This window comes from Protopterus annectens, chromosome 9.part0, assembly GCF_019279795.1.
Source record: "Protopterus annectens isolate FY-2018-M chromosome 9.part0, PAN1.0, whole genome shotgun sequence".
NCBI lineage: Eukaryota > Metazoa > Chordata > Ceratodontiformes > Protopteridae > Protopterus > Protopterus annectens.
In genome coordinates, this window is record NC_056743.1 from 1,210,431,520 (window position 1) to 1,210,453,886 (window position 22,367).

The following is a 22,367-nucleotide window of genomic DNA, read 5'->3' on the forward strand; positions in this document are numbered from 1 at the left end:
TCTTCAAAGATCTACCTTCTTTTGTTACATTTTCCCTTCTGGGCTCCCCAGACACATCTTCACTGCTGCAGATCACGTTTCAGTCCTCACCTATAAGTAATATTCTTTGCTGAAAACTGATTACTTCTCCCAGACATTTCTTAAGCTCCATTACAGCAGTTTTAAGTGGAATGTAAATACATGCCAGTGTAATCCTTCTGCCTTGCCAGTAGCCCCTTAGCACTACAAATCTGCCATTATTATCTTTTCTTCTTCTATCACTATTGGAGCTCCTCTTGCAATTAATATAAGTACCCATCTTTTCCTTTGTCCCAGGTATTCTGCTGAATAACCATCATGAAAACCTTTCTTTATCAAATTCACATGTTTAGTTCTTTCTAAGTGTGTCTCCTGTAATATAGCTATTTGCACTCTATATGTTTTAATATAGTTTATCAGATTGTTTGTATTTATCTGTGAGGCCATTTACATTTAAAGACATTAAAGAAAGCATAATTGCATTAAAAAGTTATTATTCCCACCTTTTATGTATAACATATTTTTTGTGAAATGTCTAGTTCCAGCTATTGTGTTACATGCATACACTGTTTGGCAGGTTGAACTTTTATACAGTTGTTTCTTGTCATATACATTTCAGCCTATGCCACATCTTATAAAACTTTTTGTTTTACTGAAAGCCCTCAAACAAAAAAAAAACAAAACAAAAACAAACACACCTCCAATACCCTCTAAAACCTATTAATGTAATACGAACACACAAAACTATATACACCATCAAATATTGAAGTTTTACCCTCCTAATAGGAACAAAAGTCCAAAACTGACAGCCACACTCAAAGACTTGAATTAACCTAAAAGAACGGTCATCCATGCTAAGACACATGGTGGAGCCTGTGCTTCTACTAAGTGCTGATTGGTTTTGTTTTATATTTATAGCTCTTCCAGCTGAGAAAACACCTGAATTATTTCAGAGAACATTAACTACCTTGGAAAGCCCCTAAATGCTTTCAGAAAACATTATCTACTTTGGAAAAACCCCTAAATGCCTTCAGAGAACATTATAACTTAGCCAATTTCTTTTCTTTTTCCCCCCTCAGCCAATCACTTTCCACCAGACTGTAGCCACTTTCTCTTTTTATCAGATTGTCTCGATGGAGACATGAGAACCAGGCAACCAGTTTCTCTTTATCAGATTGTTTCCATGGAAACATGAAGACCAGCTGCAGAATTGTTACTGATTTTACATGCATTTGGTAGAAAAAAGCCTCATAAAATTCAAAGTTCTTTTTCATTTACTTGCTCTCTCTCTTAAACCTTGTTACTAAATCAATCTAAGGTCTTTAAGCCAGTCATTTCCCCACAGAAAAATGAGAAAAAGCACATTAATTTTTCTTTCATTATGCTTTTTATCCAGACTTTTTTATACATTGCAATGCCTACATTCCTTAAAACTGAACAAGAAAAGAGAGAGGGAGAAAGAGAAGAAAAAAAGAACAACAGCACCTGTTTACAATCCTCATTACAGTTAAAAATAACTAAAAAAAACTTTATAACAAGTAAAGAAAACCATGTGTCACAAAACTGGTACTGTTTAAGAAAAAAATATTTACTTACAGTTAACTTTCTTTCTCCTCTTGCCCTCCCCAAAGCACTTTACCTAACATCAATAACATGAAGTAGGGCATATGCTTTATTGTCCATCACAAGTCTAACAAATTCTGAAAAAGTCCAATATTTCCAGATTTTCTTGTTCTGTCATATTTCACAAATATAATTATTGCATTGTAATCCAATATCAAGTTACTAGTTTTAGTACTGTTCATCTCTGAAATCCTGTCTCTGTTTCATTTTCAATGTACTCTCAATTCTTCTAGTCATCCCTCATGATCCCTTCCTTCTCCCCAACATTTTCTGTTGAAAATTTTGAAAAGGTTTCACAGGTAAAGTCCCCCTGTGGTCTTTACTACCAGGAGAACAAGAAGTAGAATCTCCTTCTGTTTCACAGCTTACATTTTGTTGGACAAACTTTTGTATTTCCTCCTTAGCATTTACTTCATCAAATATTGATTTTGTCCCTCCAGAAAAGCATACCTTGAAGACAGTTAGGTACAGCAGGTTGAATGTCACACCTGTATCTCGACATTCCCTGAATAGTGGAATAAATTTGTTCCTATTCTGTCTGGTATACAATGAGTAATCATTCTCCACAAGCGCTGTCTCTCACTTTTAGTACTTTGTCCTCTGCCACAAGTTTTTCAGAATCCACTCCTTCTGCTAGTAGGATTTCATCTTTACTATTAAAGGTCTAGGTTGCTTTCTTATAGCCAGATTTGGATGTGCTCTTTCAACTAACAACTCCTGCTGAGGAATACCAGTCCAGTTGATTATTTGTGCTTTCATAAAATTAATGCAGTCTGTTCCTTCCAGCTTCTCCAGGATAACTGAAAATATCAGGTTTTACCCATGTGCTCTGTCCTCTAATTCTATTATTTTTTGAAACATCTCTTTCTGAGCAGTCTCATATTCACCAGCCTTTTCTTTATTTCAGTCTCTGATTTTTGCAGCTTTATCATCTCATCTGAATATCTTTTTAAAGCTTCTTCCATTTTTTCCAGCCTTTTGTTGTCTGTGTTGATATACTCCATCAGTGTTTTGTTTATTTTAACAAGGTCTATATGCAATTGTCTTATAAGTTCCTGTAGGTTACTGGAAGTCGTGTCTGAAGGTTGCATTGTCTTTTGCTGAACAGCTGCAGAACTCTCTCCAGTCAGTGTTTCTTCCTCACTTTATGTAGCTGATTTTTTCCAGGAATTCTGTATTTCTTTATTCCTGGCATCTAGGCAATGCACTTATTAGCCAGTTACTGAGATTTACCCATAAACACAAGTCTACTGGCCTTCTTTGCCAGGTTTCTGTTTTCTCACTGGGAGAGCTAGAAATAAGCTGTTATTCAATATGCAGCCATCTTGAAAGTCTTGAAAGAGTTAAATTCCTTGTACTAAAAGAGAAATAGTGGTAAAGGGCAGAATATAGTTTGATCAACACAGGAACTGGGTGACAATATCCCTTATGTCAGCCAAAGGTAATGAAAGAGTGAAATTCTTCTGAAAGGAGTTTTCAAGTAGGTTCACAGAGGCGGAAGTGCAGAATGTATAGCTGTCAGCTCTTCCCTTTGGGGGAATAAAGGATATAGCAGAAAGGACTTCAGGCCCTCAAGATAAGAAGGAATCAATATACTTGATACTGGGTTGCAGTATAGAGAGTGGAGTCCTAGTGGAAGGATTGGAAGGAAAAGTGATTCGTCAGATGCCATTCGCATGAGCCTGTTGTAAATCAAAAGTGACTATAAGTCACAATGGGTCTTTTACAGGTAATATGAGAAAAATGTACTGAAAGAAGGCTGATGGAACAATTTTATGTGGCCTAACATTGAAAAGATGTGGAAGGATGCTGCACAACTTATGAGTAGTGTCAAAAATCAGTAAGGTTGGAAAGATGAATAGCTAGGGTGGGGCAAAGGTGCCACTCACTGTATGTGCAAGATGTCAGGGGGTGCGATCTGGAAATGGATGTTCAGGAGTTAGTGCACTACCTGCATTCAGAAATGAATGCTGATAATGCAGTAAGAGTTAGAGCTGAAGTGCTTCAGCACTCCATGTGTGCTATTTAAATTGTAGCAATAATAAACTTGTTACATTTGTAGCAAGTAACTGGATACAGTTGAAAGTAAAGAACCTTTTGGTTTTTTTTTTGTTTTGTTTTGTTTTGCTCTTTGTGGAATGTATTTCTGGCTTGCTTGTCTTATTCTAAAGTGAGGAGTCCTAGCTTGCCAGATTGGGGAACATACTTTTTTTGCTCCTTAAACCCAGCTTGAGGATAGACAGGGATCAGAACCTTTTTTGCTGGTGTGAGGGGAACTAGCCAGATCTGAAGATCTGGGCACTAACTTTGTTTTTGGTGTTTTTGCCCATTTCAGAGGCTAGCTATTGATATTGTAGGGCAACTGAGGGCAATAAGTGTTACATTAAAAGGCTTATTTTGATAGTACTGGCTTACACTACTAAGTAACCTAAAGCTCTAGCATCATGTTCTGCTGAAGCAGAAAAACAACAATGCTTTACTGGAAATATTTAATAGGTTTTCCATGGGTTATTTTAACAAAGGACATGTCATACCAAAAAGTTAGATGTAATTGTAGAGGGAGTATGAAGAGAGAGTTGAAAAGCATTTAACCACAAATTAATAGATTAATAGAACATTTTAGTTTGGCTCTTAAAATATGTCAGCTGTGTCTGCATGAAAGTTCAAGATATAACAGGACATGTATTCAGAGAAGAAGGTCATAACTGCTTGTTGAACTGCTGCATGGTTATATGGTTAGAGGGATACTGAAGTTAGTACTTGATTACTAGAGAGCAAAAATGATTTCCATACAGAAAATAGTAGAATATACCATATACTCCCATACTTACTCTACATGTGTTCTGCCAAAGATGCCAAAGTACAACAGCAAGCCTTCCCACATTCTGTAAGACACAAACAACACACACACACACAACACACAACACACATGCACACACACACACACACACACACACACACACACACACACACACACACACACACACACACACACACACACACACACACACACTCATGCATGGCCCCAAAACTCGTATAGCCAATTCCTAAATTCCACTTACATTGGGCTAAGTGCTGTGTGGGACACAGGCTTGCAAAACACTCTTTCTTGCTTAACTCCCTCATAGCTTGCACTCACCTTCTACACATTCACACACCAAATCCACCTCACGATGTATCTACATGTACTCACCATGATCACTCATTACTTTTAATCCATTCACGCAAACAGATCATTAATACCAGACCACACCCATGCACTGATAACACCTAACCACATATTACCTAAACATAATCCCCTCATACACAGAAGGAGAGAGATTTTACTTTAAATATAAGACTTTTTCTGACATTATCTTTTAAAAGTTTTGTTTTTAATTCCTTGTGTAAGCTGTGCTCTGTTTGTATAATTACTTGGAAAAGAAATGCTTTCACTTACTTACTGCAAATAAAGAATGATATTTAACTTTGAATGCTTGTGGCTGATGGTTTATTTATTGGTTAAAAGGTGTATTTTTACCAGTGTAACAAACAGTTTTGTATCTGCTATTAGAATGATGAGTGCTTAGGGCTATTTGCTACAAATGAAATATTTAAAAGAAAGTAGCAGCGACAACACTAGGCAAAGTATCGCAAGGACCATACTATGCCTATTAGTATACATTTTCAAGTAGACAAACTTAAATATTCATGCCTCCGTTTTCAAGTACTTACTAGTGCTCACCTCTCAAACTGAGCAGGGCTATACATGATAACCCTGCTGTAAATTTGTGTCTAAGCATCCAGTCATTAAGACTGGTCTTGAAGGTAGTCACAGAAGAACTTTGTTTGGCCTGTAGTTGTAATTGATTCAATATGCTTTGAATGCATTGTATTAGGAGCCGATCTCTTTAGAGTCTTGTTTATTTGTTGGTATAGATCTAGATCCCTAGTTTGGGTGTTTGCTGACTCAGTGGTTTTGTAAAGAAATAGGAGATCAAACTGGACCGGATCTTTCAAGGCTTGAAAAGTGAGACACAGATGACCTTGGAGAAGCCTCTAGGCTACTGAGTATAAGGAGAATTGTGCTAATCTATTGGGATAGTTGAAAGATTCATGGCCTTTAAGGCTGGGTTATTCTTAGAGTAAAAGTAAAGTGTATTTTCGTTTTGTTAGTTTTGACTAATCTGGGAAAGAGGGAATTGGTACTGTTGCATTACCATTCATCCCCATTCTGAATATATTACATGTGTTGGTAACCAAAAAAAACAATATGCTCAAGCTTCAATTACAGTTGCTAAGGTTTCCCTGAAAAGCATCAAACTCATGGGAGACGTTCTGAGGAGTTAGACATTAAAGTTAGATGAAGTACTGATCTTAGCTGGCTAGTGCAGAGCTTATTTCATTTTGCATGACTTAACTATTATCCAAGGCAGCAGTGAGCATTTATTGTTTACCCTTAAGGCCAATTTCCATTTGTATTTTAATTGGTACCAGTTGTGGAAGCAAACCCCAACTACTGTTTCTGTTGCACTTTCAAATATTGATGACCACACTGCCAGAGTTAGAAGTTGTGGCCCCTGTCCATCATGGGTAGTATGGGAAAATATGCTTTTTTAGGTAAGAAGGACTTATGTACAGACAGATAGACCAACACACTGATTTTAAAAGTCATACAGAATCAGATGCACAGCTAGTTTAGTCTCTGCAGCATGGCTGTGAAATTGTTATAGTGCAGTATACCCAGAAGTAACCTAACTGCAAAGTTTGCATTAGCTGTAATTAATCTAACTTTGTGGCAGGAAGCATAAGTAAAGGACTTTACAGTAGGTAAGACAGAAAGAGACCAAAGCATGAGAGACCATGAGAGGTGCCATGTGCTTGATCCTGAAAATGTTTCACATATGGAGGAAAGATGACTTTACAGAGGCTGACATGTAATCCCTAAATGTTAGCTGCTTGTCAAAAATAACACCAAGATTGTGCACTGTTGACACAAACTCAGTGTTTCTTTTACCATAAAGAATGAATGGTGAAAGCAGGAATGTTGAAGAATCTTTCAGAGTAGCACATGTACAGCAATGACCTCAATCTTGGATGTATTAAGGTTTAACTGATTAGCAGATGGCCATAAATGAATGGTCTCAAAAACATCCACCAGAGAACATACAGCTACCATTTGATCCTGAAGAAAGCAGAGGTAGAGCTGAGTGTCTCCTTCCACTAGTACAATCCCTTAAGGGTGACATAAACATTGGGAAAAGCAATGGCCCAAAACTGAAAACTGTATTACTACACAGTCAAAAGTATGGGAATCTGAAGGATTTACTGCTAAAACTACCCTCTGGGTATGGTCTGAAAAGTAGGAGGTTTTCCAGTGAAGGATCATAAAGAGGAAACAGTAGGAATGCAGTTGATCAATAGAATACTATGATCAGTAGTTTCAAATGTTGCAGACAGCTTTAGCAGGACCAGAACAGAATAGAAATGCTGATCTCTGGACATATATATATATATAAACCATTCATAAACTTAATACACACCATCTTAGTACTGTAGAAAGGAGGAAAACTGAAATCAATCATCCTCTATGAGTCATTTGACCATAAGGTAAGTTTCAAACCACACATAATCTAAAAAGCTCCTTCATAAAGCCACACAGCTCAGATCAAACACACTGACCTACATATGCTGACCTTCTCAAAATAACCTGTCTAAAACACAAAACCCTCCTAAATATAATCTGAGAAGCAATTACCCTCAGAAACCTCAGAAACACACATCACACGTAGCACCTGCCATGAAACATATATCTAACAGTCATAAGGACTCATTTCAAAAGCCCATAAGGCAAACCTCCACACAATCTAGTATCTGAATCATAGGTGACTCCATAGTGAGACACATATGTGTGCTACTCTCCATGCTGTGCATAGAAGGTCATGATCAGTTGTCTATCAGGTGCCAGGATATGACACATCATGCAAGCACTCAAGTCTTTGCACCACAAATACACATAAGACACAGTCATACAAAACATGGACTATATGGAGAAAGACACAAAGGAGCTTTCATAATATGTGTTTGAGGCTGGTATGAACTGAGCCTTGAGCAGCATTCTGCAATCAACAAGAATGATGCTGTACTATGAACAAAAGATGATCAATTTCAACAATTGTTTTACCTTCTAGTGTCTATTCAAAGGGAGTACAATATATATCAGCCTGGGAAAACATGGCAGTCAGTCCCAAGTGTTTTGCCAAGGATGGCCTGCACTTCTTCCCCAAGGCATTTGTGTATTAGCTAAATCTTTGTCCACTCCCATAGGACCATTTTCAGGCAATATCAGTCTTCTAAAGTTTCCAATATTAATAAACAGAATAAGGATAACATTAAGATATTGCTGCTCAACACTTGGAGCCGTAACAAAAACTCTGTTCCAAACAAGCACTCCTCATCCTGGAAAGCATTGATATATGCATCATCATCATCATCACAGAGACCTGGTTCAAGACCATAGAAAGCAATCCATCAGTGTAGGGTTTCAATATCTGTCATGTATTCCATCATACCACATTAGATGAAGGCACTAAAGTCAGGGGGTGGTGTCCCCACCTTATCAAGCCATAGCTAACTATAGGATCCTCTCTAAGTTAGCACATATTGTCTACCTAAGCAGTATGGGGTCCCTTTGTATTAAGCCAAACATGATTCCCCTAGGAGACTTCAACTAACCCTCCATAAATGTGGAGACTTATGCATCCTCAAATATGTATGGCTAGAGATTTTTTGGGCTTCATCAATACATATCCCATGGACCAGATTGTCAGTACTTCAAGCAGGGGTGATAAAAGCTTGGACTGGGTCCTTAGCAATATGTTATGGCTTTGCCCCTCACCAACTATAACTTCCTTCCTGGTCAAATTAGACTAGAAGTCAGTCATATTTACCACTGGACTGAAACTTGAAGCATTTTCAATACCTCTGTATTCAGTGATATTCAAATGTTAAACTCCCCAGAGGACACCAAGATTCTCCAAGAGGACCACTGCAAACAGATTTGTGTCAAAACCACAGACTATAACTAAATGCCAAGAAGTGCCTAATCAAATACTTTGGCAAGCATGACTAACCTTGTAAATAGCACATTGACAACACACACCTGAAAGTTGATCCTGTAGTCAGAGATCTGGTAATTTGTGGTGATAATGGACTGACCTTTGATCACTATATATCCACTGTTATAAGGATGTCCTTTTTCATTGCACAACTTTTAAATAAAGGTATTGTGTCCAGGACCAGTGATGTAATCACTCCACAATATTTGACACTCATTAGGCCAATCATAAAGTATAATGCATCTTTCAGCATGTACCTGTTCAAACTCTTGTCACAATTGAAATGACCACAATGCTTTCTCATTGAAAAAAATCAAGGACCTAAATCATAAAAATTGTGCAGACCATCTTAAAGTCTTTTCTGTCTTATCACTGTCATATAGGCTACTGAGAGGTGACCTCTGACATGTGTATAGAGCTTCGACAGACCTTATTCTGTCAGACCTATTACATATTTACAAGTTCAACAGCACCATAAACACCCATTCAAGGGATCTCAATCTCAATTGTAAAATAAATAAAACATGTTGGAGGGATATGTTTGTATCACATATAATACTATAGCAATGGAACTGCCTTTCACTTCACATAGAGCAAAGTACTTTTCTTACTTTATTTAGATGTAATCCTTGTCCCTCATGGATAGGGGAGACATGTAAATGTCCCAGCATATCCTTGTCCAGACCATCTCTGGGTTATTCATACTCAAAGTATAATGGGTAAAAAGTACCATAAGAATGTAAGACTAAAACCTTTGGCTGGTTCCTGTTTCTCTGCCTTAAATAGCCAGAGTTTAAACCAGTTTGTGCTTGTTTGCTCAAAGCTGTAGTGAGTTAGGCCTTTTGCCCTTGCTCTGCTGTTTTCCAAAAACCTGCTGTGAAACTACAAGAGATAAATGCTTCTTTTCAACTGTTTTCTGCACTGCTGATTAACTAAAACAGTATCTGCTGAATATCTGTTTAAAATGTGCAACTGTATTTTAGGCTTAATGAATTAAATCCTTACCTCTGTTCTGATCTTTGTCTCCTTTCTGTCTCTCTGCTTGTTCTGTTCATTTTACTTGTTGCTTCACTTGAAAAACACCAGCATAGAGCTGAATCTAGTACTGATTGTGACCTTTGGAGCTTGTAGTACAGTTAATCTTTTGTCTAAAGAGGCCTAGTTGTTGCTTCATGGGGGGGGGGGGGGTCGGTTCAGTTTGGTCTGATGTAGCTAGAGTTCCTGCTACAGGGTTCTGTTTAGGGTTTTCTGATTGGATAATTTGAACTTTGGCTTGTTCCTGTTTCTCTGCTTTAAATAGCCAGTGTTTAAACCAGTTTGTAGTTGTTTGCTCAAAGCTGCAGTGAGTTAGGCCTTCTGCCCTTGCTGTGCTGTTTTCAAAAACCTGCTGTGAGACTACAAAAGATAAGTGATTATTTACAACTGTTTTCTGCACTTCTGATTAACTAAAACAATATTTGATGCATATCTCTTTAAACAATGCTACTGCATTTTAGGCTTAGTGAATTGAATCCTTACCTCTGTTCTGATCTTTGTCTCCTTTTTTTTTCTCTGCTTGTTCTATTCATTTTACTTGTTGCTGCACTTGAAAAACATTAGCATAGAGCTGAAATTAGTACTGTTTGTGACCCTTGGAACTTGTAGTACAGCAAATCCTTTGTCTAGAGATGCCTAGCTGTTGCTTCTTGGGAGGGGATTTTAGTTTGGTCTAACCTAGATAAAGTTCCTGCTACAGGGCTCTGTTTATGTTTTTTTGATTGGATAATTGGAACTTTGGCTGGTTCCTGTTTCTCTGCCTTAAATAGCCAATGTTTAAACCAGTTTGTGCTTGTTTAGTCAAAGCTGCAATGAGTTAGGCCTTCTGTCCTTGCTCTGCTGTTTTCCATAAACCTGCTATGAGACCATAAATGATAAGTGCTTATTTTCAACTATTCTTTGCACTTCTGATTAGCTAAAACAATATTTGCTGCATATCTGTTTAAACTGTGCAACTGTAGTTTAGACTTAGTGAATCGAATCCTTATGTCTGTTCTGATCTTTTATCCCCACCCACCTGCCTAACTGTTGTTGTGGTCTTAAAGCTTGGTGGCTTTTGAGTTGCCTGCATCTACCATAAATATGATATTGGACACTCCTCCCAATCCCATTGCATCAGCTCATTCTACTGAGTACAGTGAGATCAGTTGTGAAGGCCCAGACATTGCATTAGCTCGTTTTACTGAGTACTGTGTGATCAGTTGTGAAGACTCACCCCTTTAGCTTCTTAACCTTGAATTATCTTCTTTCTCCTCACTTTCTAATAATAAAAAAAATATTGTGCCTCTTCCTACTTCATTTTGCTTGTGCTTAGGTGTTCAACTGCATCTAGTTTGCTACATTTGTTGCTACTTGTCAGTAGCCTGATTAAATTGATGACAGTAGTCTACTGAATTGCTGCTTTATTTGAGCTGTTTTTTACCATTGTGATTGTGAGCTAATTTATCATATTTGCTGTGTTTAAAAGCAATTTACTGATTAACTGCATTTCTCTACTGTTATAACTGTGTTTCATTGCTATTTACTGCAAATCATTACTGTTTAACTGCATTTCACTGCATTTCATTACTGTTTAACTGTATTTTTACATACTGTGAGTTCTATTTTTGTCTGTAAGTGGTTAGTCTGTGCTTTTTGTGAGTTTTACAGTGTTCTTAACCCTTAAATTGATTAGCACTGTCTGGATACAGGTTTGCTGCATCCAGAGCTGTTTGCTTTTGCCTCCTGTGTTTCTTGCAGCCATCTTGTGTTGTTAGGGGCCTATCTTCTCTGCTAGAGAGAGTAGCAGGGCTACCTGGACCTTATCTGGCATAGGCTGATTGGTAAAGAAAACAGAAGCTAGCGGGATTGGCTAGATTTATGTGTTACTAGAATCTCCTATTATTTGTAGCATTTATACCCTGCATTTCAGCTGGTTTGGGCTTGTTTGCACTTCATGCACCACAGCTGCACTGCTTTTAATCCATTGTGAGGTATTCCAGCTACAATTTTCCCTTAGTAGCTCTTGTGTGATCACCTAGTAGTACTCCTCTTAAACCTTCCGCCCTTTACCCCCTTAGCTCTCTCTGGAATCTCTTCCTCAGATTCTGACTAATATGGATGGACAATTTCCTATGGTTTCTCCTGACAGTCTAGGTTGATATGGGCATCCTGAGACAGTGTAGCAACTGCCTCATATACATGGACAACCCTCTGCTACTACCACCTAGGAACACAATTTGTGAGAGATGCAATTGCATTAAGAACCTAGAGTCTATGCTCCCTCACTCACAAGCCAGTATATCTGGCACTGATAACGTTGTCAACACAAACACCCCATCTCAGACACCACCCACACCTACACAACATACAGCCATATATGCGGAGGTCCTCAACAAGAACATACCCAAACAAAACAGACCTCCGAGGGAAAAACACATGTGAACTCTACTGCCCACCATACCACACAACACACATAGTCCACACACCTGTGCCTCACAGCAACTAAGGCATAAACATAAACCCACCTTATTAATCATAGCAGACTCCATTGTGAGACACACAGACGTGCGCCTCACCAGGCTGGATAAACAGAAAAAAGAAGTTATGTACTTACCATAACATTCCATGTGAGTTGTTTATCTCGCCTTTATTCTCACTGATGTAGAAAAATAATATATTTGAATTTGATGGGCATTTATATAGGCAAAAACAGGGAACAGCGATGGGGGCTCCATTTGCCCCTTGCTATGCCAATATATTTATGGGCTTGTTTGAACACTGTTATATCTATACCAATAAGTTTTTTTGCAAATATGTAATCAATTATTATAGATACATAGATGATCTCATTTTTATTTGTAAAGGGGGCAGTGAGTTAGCTGATCAATTTGTAAATCAAATACAAGTTAATAGTATGGGAATAAAATTTGATGGATTACAGAAAGGTAATAAGGTTAACTTTCTGGATGTGGAATTGATAGGGGATAGTTACCAACATAAGGTGATTTCCAAAATACATAGAAAATTTCCAGAAATTAATAATATATTACATGGGGAAAGTTTTCATCCGTTGCATACTATTAAATCTATCCCATATACTGAGTTTAATAGAATAAAAAGATTATGTAGTGAGATTAGAGACAGAAATGTTGAATTATATGACAGTTTTCAGAGATTTAAAAAAAGGGGGTATGATGAAATGAATTTAAAAGAAAGTTTAAATAAAGTGCTGTATAGCAAAAATGAAAAATATAGTTTGACATATTATAAGAAGAGTAATAGAAGGGAGCATGATAGGAATATTTACTTTACCACTACGTACTCAGTAATATCAGAAGAAATTATTGATATAATTAAATCAAGTTGGAATGTTTCTAAAAAAGAAGTAGATTGCCTGCAACAGAAGAAACTTTTGTTTTCTTTCAATAGGGGAAGAAATATTAAAGATTTTATAGTGCATAGTAGGTTCCAAAGGCCGAAATTAGAGATAGTAGATAGAATAAAAGAAAAAGGTACAATAGTGTGTGGAAAATGTACGATTTGTAGATATGTTACTCGACGCTTTGATAAAATTAATAATAAGAATTTTGAGACTAATGAATGTTTTACTTGTAAAAGTCAGAGAGTTATATATGCTATTAAATGTACATGTAACAAATTCTATATAGGTGAAACGAAAAGACAATTCTCCTGTAGAATAAAAGAACATATAAGGGACGTTAGGAACAATAAAATAACTAGTCCTGTAGCCATACATTTTAATGAAATACATAATGGCAGTTTGGATGGTTTTGAGACAACAATTTTAGACAGTGTTGTTTGTAACAAATTTATGGGTGATAAACAAGTGAAACAGTTATTAAGAAAGAAAGAAGCATTCTTGATATTGAAATTTAATACTATGTCTCCTGTGGGATTAAATCAAGAATGCTTCTGGAAAAGTTTTGTGTAAATATGTAAATATGAACATGTTGTTTTAAGAAGTATGGTTTAAAAGCTTGTAATATATGTAATTAATCAATTATTCTATTAATTAATTATGGTCTGCTATATATAGACTGAGAGTTTTTTAATGAGTGTACTCTGTTAAAGGCTTTTGGCCGAGGCGCTAGAGGTTTATTCTACAACTGTTTTTTGAAATAAATTCCTTCTGAGGAGTTGCTGGATTGCTGTTTGTGGTTTTTCAACTATATTTGTTCGTGGTGGTCTTTCTACTATGACCAGTGATTCCTTGGTGGGTCTTCCTAGGATATTCCTAGATACTCCGGTGGAGATTTTACCTAAACCTATGGACAGTGCACCCACAAGTGTAGAGGTTGCAGCTGGGTCGAATTCTACATGTAACGGATTTGTTCGCAATGAAGGAGTCAGCGGAAATGAAAGAGACAATGGGGTGTTGAATAAATGGACTAAGGATAGAAAGTTATGGAACCAAAATCCTTTTTCGAAAATTGGTAAAAAAGTAGACACCTTTCATAACCCTGAAGTATCAGAAATGTTGTCACGGATGGAGAAGTTGCTTTTTAAAGAAACTGCTACATTTTTAAATTCGCAAAGTATGCAGAGATATGAGGAGTTAGAAATTACTCCTCGGGGGTTAAGAGCTACCAAAAACCCCTCCACACCGTTTGATTTAACTGTATCGGAAGAGCGGGTGTTTCATGAGAGGTGGATAGCCGCTGCTCATAATTGCAGCTTAGAGTGGGTTCATATTTTAGTTGAGCGTGATCTCTTTAAGAGACATAAACTTAAAGAAGAGATCAAAGGGTTATGTCAGGATATTACAAACAAGATTTCACATGAAGAACTGCAATGTTTTTTGGTGAAAACCAATGAGCAGCTGGTTAGTTACGAAAAAGAATTGATTGATAGAAAGAAGAACAAATTGATTCGCGACATACGCGATTACGATAATAAAAAGGCGTTCCTAGTGGCGACCAATCCAAAGGGACAAAAACAACACGTTCAGTTTGAACAGCAGAAGAAGTCAGCTCAGAATATGGCAAAAAGGGCGTTTACATCAGGGGAAAGTATGACTTCAGTAACGGAAGGTGATACAGATGAAGACTTTCCGTATTTACCGCCAGCTGGTAACAATACGTATCTGAATTCGTTTCGTGGAGGGTATAGAGGTAGAAAACGAAGCTGGAATGGGACAGCACAAGGCTACTATCCAGAGCAACGTACGTTTCAACGGACAAGTAAACGAGGAAAATGGGACTAGTAGCTCTAATTGTTTGTCAGTATGTGAGTATGTAGTGAATTTATCAGGGTTTGAGCTTTCTGAAGCTCAGATGTCTGTGTTAACTAAAGGGCTAAAGTATATACCTACGGTTTTCCCTAGACTACATGAATTAAAAAGTGATATCTTTCGTTTTATACGGAAGTTAAAGTTAGTGAATTTTTTTGCCATGGAAAGTGTGAATGATAATGAAAATTATGATGCAGATGAATATAGTAGTAGCTCAAATGATAGTTTTTATTCATGCTGTTCCATGGAAGAAGATGAAATTACTTGTATTAATGCATATTGTAAGCTGAATACTGACAATATAAAAGTTAAAAGTGGTTTTGTTCCCTATTGCAATAATGAGACCATACAATGTTTAGATAAATCTTTAAATCTTAATACACAAATTGCTTATGACAAGTTCATAAGTCAAAGGAAAAAAGGTGTAAAATACAATTTGAATAAAAGTGAGTGGCATGGTTTAAATGATTTAAGTAAAAATGTACAAATGGTATTCAAACCATCTGATAAAGGTGGGAAGTTAGTTCTGATGAACTATACTCAATATCTATCAATGTGTTACAAGCATTTGAATGATAGGACAGTCTATCAGTGTATAGATATATTGGAATATGAAAAAGCCCAAGCTATGTATATTGCATTATTGGAAAAGGGCAAAAGATTGCATTATTTTTCAGGCAAAGATGTGAAAGATAAATTTGCCATAAAAAATCCGAGAATGCCTTGTTTTTACTGTCTGCCAAAGATTCATAAAGATCTGGTGAATCCACCAGGTCGGCCTATTGTTTCAGCAAGTGGGAGCTTTTTGAATAACATCTCATGTTTGTTACATGAATTTTTAGTGCCAATAGTAAAAAAATTACCTTCTTATGTAAAGGATGTTTTTGAATTTTTGTCAGAAGTAAAACAAGTTAAATGGAATGAGGAAATGTTCTTTATAGTAATAGACGTAGTTAGTCTTTATACAAATATTAAACATATGGATGGTATTAGAGCAATGAAACACTTTTTAGGTGATAGTCCCGTGGTGGAATACATTGTAGAATTACTCATGATGTGTTTACAGAATAATATATTTGAATTTGATGGGCATTTATATAGGCAAAAACAGGGAACAGCGATGGGGGCTCCATTTGCCCCTTGCTATGCCAATATATTTATGGGCTTGTTTGAACACTGTTATATCTATACCAATAAGTTTTTTTGCAAATATGTAATCAATTATTATAGATACATAGATGATCTCATTTTTATTTGTAAAGGGGGCAGTGAGTTAGCTGATCAATTTGTAAATCAAATACAAGTTAATAGTATGGGAATAAAATTTGATGGATTACAGAAAGGTAATAAGGTTAACTTTCTGGATGTGGAATTGATAGGGGATAGTTACCAACATAAGGTGATTTCCAAAATACATAGAAAATTTCCAGAAATTAATAATATATTACATGGGGAAAGTTTTCATCCGTTGCATACTATTAAATCTATCCCATATACTGAGTTTAATAGAATAAAAAGATTATGTAGTGAGATTAGAGACAGAAATGTTGAATTATATGACAGTTTTCAGAGATTTAAAAAAAGGGGGTATGATGAAATGAATTTAAAAGAAAGTTTAAATAAAGTGCTGTATAGCAAAAATGAAAAATATAGTTTGACATATTATAAGAAAAGTAATAGAAGGGAGCATGATAGGAATATTTACTTTACCACTACGTACTCAGTAATATCAGAATAAATTATTGATATAATTAAATCAAGTTGGAATGTTTCTAAAAAAGAAGTAGATTGCCTGCAACAGAAGAAACTTTTGTTTTCTTTCAATAGGGGAAGAAATATTAAAGATTTTATAGTGCATAGTAGGTTCCAATGGCCGAAATTAGAGATAGTAGATAGAATAAAAGAAAAAGGTACAATAGTGTGTGGAAAATGTACGATTTGTAGATATGTTACTCGACGCTTTGATAAAATTAATAATAAGAATTTTGAGACTAATGAATGTTTTACTTGTAAAAGTCAGAGAGTTATATATGCTATTAAATGTACATGTAACAAATTCTATATAGGTGAAACGAAAAGACAATTCTCCTGTAGAATAAAAGAACATATAAGGGACGTTAGGAACAATAAAATAACTAGTCCTGTAGCCATACATTTTAATGAAATACATAATGGCAGTTTGGATGGTTTTGAGACAACAATTTTAGACAGTGTTGTTTGTAACAAATTTATGGGTGATAAACAAGTGAAACAGTTATTAAGAAAGAAAGAAGCATTCTTGATATTGAAATTTAATACTATGTCTCCTTTGGGATTAAATCAAGAATGCTTCTGGAAAAGTTTTGTGTAAATATGTAAATATGAACATGTTGTTTTAAGAAGTATGGTTTAAAAGCTTGTAATATATGTAATTAATCAATTATTCTATTAATTAATTATGGTCTGCTATATATAGACTGAGAGTTTTTTAATGAGTGTACTCTGTTAAAGGCTTTTGGCCGAGGCGCTAGAGGTTTATTCTACAACTGTTTTTTGAAATAAATTCCTTCTGAGGAGTTGCTGGATTGCTGTTTGTGGTTTTTCAACAGTATATATATATATATATATATATATATATATATATATATATATATATATATATATATCAAGATCACTTCCCGCAGGGGAAGAAGAAATATTGAATAACCAGGATGATACTAGCCTCTAGGTCAACATTCAGCCAGGAGGGGGAAGGAGGGAGGGACATGAAAATAAAGGCAAGATAAACAACTCACATGAAACGTTATGGTAAGTACATAACTTTTTTACGTGAAGTTGTTAAATCTCGTCATTTATTCTCACTGATGGGTAGCGTCCCTAGCACCCTCAATCTTGGGTGGCTCATGGAAGTATGTTCTTCAGTACTGTGGAACCAAAGGAAGACCTGTCCCTTGAAGCCTTATCTGTTTTGTAATGCGTGATAAAGGTATGAGGCTTAGACCAAGTGGCTGCAGCGCAAATATTGTCAAGGGGTAATTTAGCTTGAAAAGCAGAAGACGTAGAGACGGCTCTGGTAGAATGAGCCTTAGGTTTGTGTGTTAATGGCATGCTTGCATTCTCATAAGCAAAGGATATACAATTGGATAACCATTTAGATAAGGTTGTTTTAGCCACTGGATTGCCTTTTCTGGCTTCTGAGAAGGATACAAAAAGTTGATCTGATTTTCTAATATCCTTAGTTCTGTCAAGATAAAATCTGAGCTGTCTGTGTACATCAAGTTTGTGCAGCATGTATTCCAATTTGCTAGAGTGGTTGGGAAAAAAGACTGGCATCTCAATGACCTGATTGATATTTGATTCAGAACAGACTTTAGGTAAAATTGAGGGGTTTGTTCTGAGAGATACTCTATCAGCATGGAAAATCATGTAAGGTGGTCTGATAGATAATGCTTAAAGTTCTGACACTCTGCGGGCAGAAGTAATGGCCACAAGAAAAATAGTTTTCCGGGATAAATATTTGAGATCACAAGAAGATGCTGGTTTAAAAGGGGGAAGAATAATTTGAGACAGCATAAAGTTTAAATTCCAGGGAGAATAGGGAATTTTGATAGGAGGTCTCATGTGAAGAACGCCTTTAAGAAATGTCTTAGATAATTTATGGCCCATAACATTTCAGCCACCAAACCCAAGGTGAAAATTTGAGATGGCAGCTAACTGGACTCAAACTGTAGCAGCTGCTGCCCCTTCCTTAAAAATCTTTGTCAAGAATTCTAAAATAGATGAAAGCGGAGCTCAGAAAGGGTCAGTTTTTTGCGTGTTGGCCCAAATTGAGAACCTTTTCCATTTACTGCCATATAATTTCCTGGTAGATGCCTTGTGAGAAGACAAGAGAATTTTTTCTTGTATCTTCTGAAATTGAATGAAGCCTGGCAATTCGGGGAAGTGGATTAGCCAAGCAGTCAGTTTCAGGGACTGCAGTGAAGGATGGAGGTCCCCTGACGGGTGCGTCAGAAGGTCCAGAACTGGGTCCAGGATCCATGGATCTTCCAACAGATGATGGTGGAGAAATGGGAACAAAATCTGTTGAGGCCAGTAGGGGGGGGGGGGGTATGAGAATAACAGTCCTCCCAGCAATTTTGCTTTCTGTAAAAATCTGGGTATCAATGGGAAGGGTGGAAATGCATAAAGGAGACCCGTGGGCCAATTGTGTAAAAGTGCATCTCTCGGGAGATGACCTGGAGGTGGTATTAGGGCAAAGTAGCTTCTGCATTTTGAATTGATGTGGCTGGCAAAGAGGTTGCAGCAAGGCTGGCCCCATTTGCGGAAAATCAACTCCGCAACCTGTTGTTTGAGAGCCCACTCGTGAGGGAGTAATATTGCCCTGCTTAGCTTGTCTGCTATCACGTTGGATTTCCCCGGGATGTGGGTTGCTAACAGAAAATGCTGGGATGACACAGCCCATTGCCAGACCCTGAGGGCTTCTTGACAAAGGGGGTAAGACTTGGTTCTGCCTTGCTTGTTCAAGTACCAGACTACTGACATGCTGTCCATCTGAATTGCAATAGTCCCTAGAGGGAGAGAGTCCTGAAAGTGCTGCAATGCCAGAAGTACTGCTCTCAACTCTAGAACATTGATGTGCAGATGTAATTCTTAATCTGTCCATGTGCCTTGGGCAGTCTTTCCCTGAAAATGCCCCCCCACCCTATCAGGGAAACGTCCGTGGTCACAGTGGCTACTGGGAGGGGGAGAATAAAGGGTCTTCCGATTGTGACAAGAAGAGACGTCAACCACCACCGAAGGTCTCTCTTGCAAGAATCTGTGATGAGAATCATGTGGTGCATCGGTAGTTTCTGGTACGACCACTGAGCAAAGAGGAGTAATTGAAGAATTCGCATATGCATCCTTGCGAGTGGTATAGCCAGGATTGCTGCTGCCATCAAACCTAGCACCTTCAATACCTCTGCTGCTGTAGCTTTGTTCTTTGACACCAATGTGCTGACATGTTGGCGGATAAGTGAGACTCTTTCAACAGGAAGACATAGAGTGGTAGTTGAGGTATTTAACTCTGCTTCTATAAAAACGGTATGCTGCGATGGCGATAAGGCAGACTTTTCGAAGTTGATTGTAATGCCTAATTGATGGCAGAGTGTCAGAGTGTATTGTGTTGCCTGAGTCAATTGATGCCTGGTGGTAGCGGTGAGGAGCCAATCATCTAGATATGGAAACACCTGGAATCCTAGATGTCTTAGGTGAGTCATGACCACTGCCATGCATTTGGTGAACACCCTGGGGGCTGTAGTGAGACCAAAGGGCAGGGCTCGAAACTGGTAATGATTGACTCCCAGCTGGAAATACAGATGATCTCTGGAGCATCTGTTCATCTTTATGTGATAGTTTGCATCCTTGAGATCTATGGAGCACATCCAATCGCCTTTCCCTAGGAAGGGAAGAATGGACTGAAGCATGACCATTCAGAACTTCTCTTTCTTTATGAACTGGTTGAGTCTGCTGAGGTCCAAGATAGATCTCCAGTCCCCTGTTTTCTTTGGTACCAAAAAGAATCTTGAGTAAGTTCCGAATCCAACTTGGTCTGCTGGGACTGGTTGGATGACTCTTTTTTCTAGCAATCTGTGGATCTCTACGATTGCTTGTTCCCTGAGATTGGGTGGAACATTCAGGATTCTGTTTACAGGAATGGGAGGGAAAGAGAACGGTATGAAATATCCTCTGGAAATGATGCTTTGTACCCATGTATCTGATGTTATGTTTAGCCAGGCTTCTGAGTACAAAGACAAGCGACTCCTGACTGCCTCCAGAGCCGAGCAGTTGGGCCCCCTTTCAGGGGTGCTGGTAGGGTTGTTATAACCCCATCCTCTGCATCTAGAGGGGGTTTCTCCATGTGTTTCCTGAAAGGCTCCCTGTGCTTTTCGGAACCACATTTTCCCTTCCCTAGGGCCCTTTGGGTAGAACCGAGTAGGAGTAGAAAAACGGACTCCAACGGCAGATAAGGTCTTGCCTTCCTGCTCACACCTGGTTAAAGTTTCCTTTACTTTGGGCCCAAACAGTGATGAGCCATCGAATGGGGTATTAATAAAGGAAGACTTAAAGGGTTCCGCAAAGGAACAGAGACACATCCAGGCTTGTCTTCGAAGAGCAATGCCCGAACTAGCGGCTTTACTCGAACCATCATCTGCATAGGATATGAGATGCATGGATGAGTTTATCACTGAGTTTAGGGTAACGAGCTGGGCGTTCACTTTGTCGGCCACCCCTGCAGCTACCGTACCCTGGAGAGTATCTCCTAGCTCTTTCAGGAGATCTCTTTGTAGTCTCGTAAAGTGGGTTAAGTAGTTCAGTGATCGCAGAGAAAAAGTTGCTGAACTAAACATGCTTTTCTCATATCTATCCATGACCCTAGAATCTCTGTTAGAAGGATGGATAGATGTGGATGTCTCAGATACTTCCCTTTTGGTGGCTGCAACTACCACCATGGCATCAACAGGCACTCCCTTTGTCAAAAATGGCTTGTCCACTGGGGCAGACATGAATTTATTGGGCTTATGAGGAACAGGTTCCATGGCCTCCGGTGACTCCCATGCCTTACGAGAAATCAGTTCCATGAGCTCGTTGTAAAGCAGAGACACCCAAGAAGTGGAAGGTTGAGACCCAAAAGCCTTCAAGAGCATGGACTCATCCTCAGTAGGGGTCTTGGACTGCCAATCTCCCCTCTGACTAAGGATCTCTAGTATCTCTGCAAAGGAGATATCCTCAGAGGGGGATTGAGGGGACCCTTCTTACTCATCTAAGTCCGTGTCAGATGTCAAAGACTCCTGTGGGGAGTCTAAGTGCCTCCTCTTGCACAGTCTCTTCCTGGGCACCTCCTCAGTGGGGGGATCTGATGAGGTCTCAGAAGAGCAGGGGGTGCCCTGTGGGGTACTTGAGGCTCGGGGTCTCTACACTTAGAGGGACCGGTAGATGAAGAAGCAGATACAGGAGCTTGAGGGGAGAGGGAATGCTGAACCGATGCTGACATTGTCTTTGGAGACAAAACTCTCCTCATAGCATCGAAGGCACCATGGCTCCAATGAGAAGGAGTGGACAGACCCGAGAGTACTGTCCGATCCTCCCACACTGAAACCCTGGGCTCCGAGCCCGAGGTAGGAGCCGAGCTCATCCGAGTTGAAGCCCCGAGAGGAAGAGTCGGCACCGACAAATCGGTTTGACTATCCTCCCCGGACCCGATGAGAGAGCGTCCGTTCCTAGAGTCCTCGGTCAGCACCGAGGACATCCGAGGAGATGGCGCCAATAACATTGGTGTGGGTATCGGCTCCAAGGCTTCGACAATCATCGGTTCAGTTTCCTTTGGCACGGAGGAGGAGTAG

General features: G+C 38.3%; 1 protein-coding gene across 2 annotated transcripts in view; it reads left to right on the forward strand.

Moving 5' to 3' along the window:
• The window catches only part of LOC122811943 (leupaxin-like), a 467,997-nt gene that overhangs the window by 210,255 nt on the left and 235,375 nt on the right, over positions 1-22,367 (forward strand). The gene's annotated exons all lie outside the window — the stretch shown is intronic.